This window comes from Bison bison, unplaced genomic scaffold (assembly GCF_000754665.1).
Source record: "Bison bison bison isolate TAMUID 2011002044 unplaced genomic scaffold, Bison_UMD1.0 scf7180017864119, whole genome shotgun sequence".
NCBI classification, from domain to species: domain Eukaryota; kingdom Metazoa; phylum Chordata; class Mammalia; order Artiodactyla; family Bovidae; genus Bison; species Bison bison.
Genome location: NW_011494691.1, coordinates 686,275 through 692,782, shown reverse-complemented (window position 1 = coordinate 692,782; position 6,508 = coordinate 686,275). Strand labels below are relative to the sequence as shown.

At 43.5% G+C, this 6,508-nt stretch overlaps 1 protein-coding gene across 2 annotated transcripts in view; it reads left to right on the top strand.

Annotated features, from left to right (window-relative positions):
* Nucleotides 1-5,588: 5,588 nt before the first annotated feature.
* TMEM108 (transmembrane protein 108) overlaps nt 5,589-6,508 on the top strand; it is a 391,348-nt gene continuing 390,428 nt past the window's right edge. For both annotated transcript variants that reach the window (XM_010839570.1, XM_010839571.1), the window contains exon 1: nt 5,589-5,704. The gene's annotated coding sequence lies outside the window, so the exon portion shown is untranslated. The remainder of the gene's footprint in view (nt 5,705-6,508) is intronic.

Here is a 6,508-nt window from a genome sequence, read left to right as displayed (position 1 = left end):
TGGACTGTAGCCTACCAGGCTCTTCCCGCCATGGAATTCTCCAGGCAAGAGTACTGGAGTGAATTGCCATTTCCTTCTCCTGGGGATCTTCCTGACCCAGGGATCAAACCTAGGTCTTCCGCATTCCAGGCAGATGCTTTAACCTCTGAGCCACCAGGGAAGCCCAATCAAGATTGATGGGAGAAATATCAATAATCTCAGATACACAGATGACACCACCCTTATGGTAGAAAACAAAGAAGAATTAAAGAGCCTCTTGATAAAAGTGAAAGAGGAGAGTGAAAAAGCTGACTTAAAGCTCAACATTCAGAAAACGAAGATCATGGTATCTGGTCCCATCACTTCATGGCAAATAGATGGGGAAACAATGGGAACAGTGACAGACTTTATTTTTTGGGTTCCAAAATCACTGCAGATGGTGACTGCAGCCATGAAATTAAAAGACACTTGCTCCTTGGAAGAAAAGCTATGACCAACCTAGACAGCACATTAAAAAGCAGAGATATTACTTTGCCAAGAAAGGTTCATCTAGTCAAAGCTATGCTTTTTCCAGTAGTCATGTATGGTTGTGAGTTGGACTATATGATCCAGCAATCCCACTGCTGGGCATACACACTGAGGAAACCAGAAGGGAAAGAGACACATGTACCCCAATGTTCATCTCAGCACTGTTTATAATAGCCAGGACATGGAAGCAACCTAGATGTCCATCAGCAGATGAATGGATAAGAAAGCTATGGTACATATACACAATGGAGTATTACTCAGCCATTAAAAAGAAAACATTTGAATCAGTTCTAATGAGGTGAACTTACAGAGTGAAGTAAGCCAGAAGGAAAAACATCAATACAGTATAATAACGCATATATATGGAATTTAGAAAGATGGTAACAATAACCCTGTGTACGAGACAATAAAAGAGACACTGATGTATAGAACAGTCTTATGGACTCTATGGGAGAGGGAGAGGGTGGGAAGATTTAGGAGAATGGCATTGAAACATGTAAAATATCATGTATGAAATGAGATGCCAGTCCAGGTTCGATGCACGATACTGGATGCTTGGGGCTAGTGCACTGGGACGACCCAGAGGGATGGTATGGGGAAGGAGGAGGGAGGAGGATTCAGGATGGGGAACACATGTATACCTGTGGCGGATTCATTTTGATATTTGGCAAAACTAATACAATTATGTAAAGTTTAAAAATAAAATAAAATTTAAAAAAAAAACAAAAAAAGAAAGCTGAGTGCTGAGGAATTGATGCTTTTGAACTGTGGTGTTGGAGAAGACTCTTGAGAGTCCCTTGGACTGCAAGGAGATCAAACCAGTCAATCCTAAAGGAAATTAGTCCTGAATATTCATTGGAAGGACTGATGTCTGGCATACTGCAGTCCATGGGGTCGCAAAGAGTCAGACATGACTGAGTGACTAAACTGAACTGAACTGACAGATAATATAAAGAATGTAAAGAACGTAAACTTATCTTAAAATGTCCAGTGTTTTAGGCTAGATCTACACACGTTTACACTGTAAAGTGGAGAAAAGATAGCAGCTATTAAAACAAAGATACAGACAGAAAATGGTTATCCTGGCTAGATTTATACAATAGACAGGGACTAGAATCTTGGGTAATCAGTGGGTCTTCATGAATGAAATAAATGAAGTTTAAAGAAGCTATTTATTGCTAGAGAGATGAAAACATAATTAGCAATCATAAAACAGTCCTGTGGAGGTTCTGATTATCATGGAGCAATGGGTGGATTTTTTGGAGACTTGGCTATTTATATCTAATCTTCTTTTCTTTTCAAATATACCTAAATCTCTTACTAAGCAATTTCGGGTTGGGAAAATGGGGAAGGGGGATTGCATAAGCTAACGCCTGATTTATATCAGATACTAACATTTCCATTTCCTGAGACAGAATAGCCAGGTTATACCTGTGAGGCGAGCAGACAGAAACAGAAAATGAATGACAGCCTGGATGTTCCTTTTTTTTTTTTTTTTTTTCAATTTTTATCCTCCAGCAAGAATTTCTTTTGTTTCTTGATGCATCTTTTTGTAATGATGATATTCACAAGATAAAATAAATGCTTTTTTTCTAGTTAAAAATTTAAATTACTGATGCTAGTTAAATATCAGTGAAAATTGTCCTTATTTTACCCAGTGGATAAAGCTACAAGTTTATGAGGTGATAAAAATTTCTCCTCCATTTAATGCTGTGAAATATATTTTTAAAAGTGTCAGAGCAGAAGGAAGTTAGATTTCAGACTTACACATTGGATTCCATATTTCTAATGTGGCAAATCAAGTCATTTTTGAGCAAGATAGCTGTTGTTGGCAGAGTGTTCTGAGGGTACCTCACTAATTCAGTTAAAAACGAGGTCATATTCCACTACAGCAAGTATCACCCCATAGAAAAACTCTGTGCAACAACAGTTTTCCAAGGTCCAGGCACTAATCATTTTATGTCACAAAATATAAGAATTTGGTAAAATCTCAATAAAGAGAATTGAGACTCTTTCAGAATACCTTAAAATGGACTCAGCTTCATTTAGCTATCATGGCAAACTAAACTAATAGCAGAGCTTGAGAGTTTGAGATGTTCTGTAACAGCAGATACAATGTAGTTTCAAGTGTAACTAGAGCTGGCTTCAGAATTGTTACAGGAGGGAGCCTAGAGGAAGTTTGGGGTGTGACCAGGGAATCTCTGTTTTCACCAGGACTCCAGGTGATTCTGTTGCAAGTCTTGGGGAAAGCCTCAGAGAATAACTCTCAATAATGCTCAAATAGAAATCTGCTTTTAGTTAAGAAGGACACAAAACAAGTCAAGATAGCACCAGAGATTTCATTAGTTTGGAGTGGTTGTCAAAAGGTAATAGGTTTTTTGGGCAATATTTACTTAATCAACTGGAATTAAACCTAGTTGTGAACCTGGCTTTTAAATTTAGTCTACTAAATAGTTTTTGGAATATTTATTACCCATGAATTATTTTTTGGCTTTAAAAAAATCTGTTCTCACAAATTATATGGAAGCTTTCCCTCTGTTTCCAGTCTTTGTATCGTTAGTGATTTGTGTTGCAGAGTTGATTTCCCCTGTTAAAAAATGAGTGCCTCAATCTAGCAGCTTGTATAGGTATTCTCAAGCATGGCTGGATACAAATCACTGGTGGAACTTTTTAAACCTATTGGTGCCCAGGCTCCACTCCTCACTCCAATCAGAATCTCTAGGCACAGGAACCCCAAAATCTATTTCCTTAAAAGCACTACTGTCTTTTCATTTTGTTTTTAGCTTTCTTTGCTGTGCAAAAACTTTTAAGTTTAATTAGGTCCCATTTGTTTATTTTTGTTTTTATTTCCATTTTGACAGATGAATGGATAAAGAAGTACAGGTATGTACAATGGAATATTATGTAGCTGTAAAAAGGAATTAATTTGAGTCAGTTCTAGTGAGATGGATGAGTCTATTACACAGAGTGAAATGAGTCAGAAAGATAAAAACAAATATCATATATTAATGCATATATATGGAATCTAGAAAAATGGTACTGAGGAGCCTATTTGCAGGGCAGGGATAGAGAGGCAGACAGAGAGAACAAACTTGTGGCCACAGCAGGGAAAGGAGAGGGTGGGATGAACTGAGAGAGTAGGACTGAAACATTTATATTACCATATATAAAACAGATAGCTAGTGGGAAGTTGCTGTATAACACACGGAGCTCAACCCAGTGCTCTGTGACAGCCTAGAGTGGTGGGATGGGGTGGGGAGTGGGACGGAGATTCAAGAGGGAGGGGACATATGGATACTTAACGACTGATTGACATTGTTGTATGGCAGAAACTAACAAAACATTGTAAAGCAATTATCCTCCAATTACAAAAAAAAGTGTTACTGTATACCCAAGCTTGAGAACCACTGGTTTAAAGATAGCAAAATAAACTTTGTCTGAGATTTTCAAACATATTCTTCTTGGTTAGACATTTCTTTACTCTTGCTGCAGCCAGAACCATTGCTGTGCTAGATTCAGTGCATTCTTGTAACTCTTGAGTTTTGTGCTATGCTACCTCTGATAGAGTTACTGGTGAACAGTAGCTGAGATTATTAAGCAGGCTTTCACTTCTGGGGCTGATAAGCCAGAGGCCCAAGATACACTGACAAGGATAGAAGTTTTCTCTAAGTGACATTTTGATCACCTTGAGGAATAGTGAGAGAAAACTGCTGAAGCAGTGTCACACCACCTGGCCTGAAGTAGGAAGGTTTTGCAGACTGTAGCACTTAGACCTTAGAATCACACCGGTACACTATTGCATAATAGGACTATGCTGAACAATAGTCTGAAAATACTCAGATTTAGGTCAAGTTTGAGAGATGACAGAGGCACTGGGCTTCCTGATTTCCAGACTCTGGAATTACTGACAGAAGTCTATCTGGGCAATTTCAAAGATTCCTAAAATAGGATATTACAAACTCTGTCTTATATTGGATAGTTCTGACCTGAATTGTCCAAGGAGCTGCAGCAATTAGGTCCCTGGATTTTATTCCTATAATGCTTCTTCCCGAGTTTGCCTGTGTAGTTCTGTGACAGACAAATTTCCAAAAAGCAGGAACCACTTATGCTGCTTCTCTGGCCAAGAATACAGCACAGTGACACGTCCAATATTTCAGGATGACTTAGTGTTCTCAATGAGGAGCGTCCACCAAATTAGTTACTGCCCCATGAACAAAGATGCTAAGTCACTTCAGTCGTGTGCGACTCTGTGCGACCCCATAGACGGCAGCCCACCAGGCTCCCCCGTCCCTGGGATTCTCCAGGCAAGAACACTGGAGCGGGTTGCCATTTCCTTCTCCAGTGCATGAAAGTGAAAAGTGAAAGTGAAGTCGCTCAGTCGTATCCGACCCTCAGCGACCCCATGGACTGCAGCTTTCCAGGCTCCTCCATCCATGGGATTTTCCAGGCAAGGGTACTGGAGTGGGGTGCCATTGCTTTCTCCGGAACAAAGATGGGTGATATTCAAATCAAACACGCCTTCCCTCAGCCTGTGCCCAAACTACAAACGTCACCAGAACACCCCTTGTTCAGTCAGTCACTGGAATACTTTATCAGTTGAGGAAGGAAGAGGTTTTGAAACTTCTAAATAACATGGAGTAGGGGGTTATAACCATCATTTTTAGACAAGTGCCTTTAAAATCTTGCTACCCAAAGCGTGGTCCTCAGACCAGGAGCATCATCACTGTCTAAGAGATTGTTGGGCAGAATTTCAAGTCTCCGTCTCAGGCTTACTGGATCAGAATCTGCTTTTGAATAAGATGCCCAGGTCATTCTAGTTCATATTTAGAATTTTAGATATCAATAGATCTAGTAATTGATCAATCTAGCACCAATCAGAGCCCAAAACAGAGATTCAGCCCTTTGTACACGCCTCTCACCAGATCCACTCTGTAGCAACCGAATCCCCGGAGACATCGGAACCGGCGCAGCCGAGGGCAGCTTGGTGATTGGCTAGTCCGACCACGTGACCGGCGCTGGCCCTCCCGAGCTTGTGGATTGGCTCTCGCGGACGCTGACGGACAGGGCCGGGGCGGGCCAAAGCCAGGTCGGAGGGGCGCGCGCGGTGGCGCGGAGAGGCGAGGACGCGAATGCGCGTGCGCGAGCGGCGGGGCTCTTTCCCCGAGCCGTCGGAGGGAGCGGGAGCGCTTCTCCCGAGGTAAGAGCTGCCGCGGGGCGGACTCCCTGCCCCTCCGCGGCCGATTGCGGGCGAGCGGGGCGGGGGCAAGTCTGAGGTCCGCCCGCCCGGGGAGCCTCACTTGGGAGAGGATGCCGACCCAGGCTCAGTCATCCCCCTTGGTGCCTCGGTTTCCCTTTTCTGCCCGCTAATGCATCTCCGCATCCTCTTCACCGCGGTGACGGGTCCACCCGAGGGGAGTTGCCTACCTGGTAGCCTCGCCTCCGCCTTTGTTTCTCTCCCGGAGGGATGCTGGTACCGACCCCCTCCCCAGGTAGAGGGTGAAGGGTGGTGGGGCAGGGACGTCTCCGGCGCTAGACCTGGCCTAGAGCCGGGGAGAAAATGGCTTTAATGCAGTGGGATCTGTCACATGTGAGAAAGAAGAAAAAAATGTAGTGTCACTTTGGCCAAGCCACGGGACTCGAACTAATCCGGCGGCGGCAGCGGCGACCAAAGCCGTGTTCCTGGCGCAGCCGTGCGGGCAGGGGTGGGGGCAGGACCCTCGGGCCAGCCCAGGTGCGCCGGTGGAAGGCTTCTCCGGACCTGCCTGGAGCTCTCACCCCAGAGTTGCACCGAAACGCTTTCAGCCTGCCGAAGGGATCAAGAAATAAGGGGAAAAAATTATTTTAAAAGCCGCTGGGCACTGGCGGAGAAGGTCTAAGTGAGAGGCTACAGTGAGAAATTACAGCGAAACTGATGGCTGGTAGTTGTGAGGGGGAAGATCCCTGCAGTGAACTGCAGAGCAGACCATCACACGGATATTCTCCTTCAAGAAAATCTGATTTT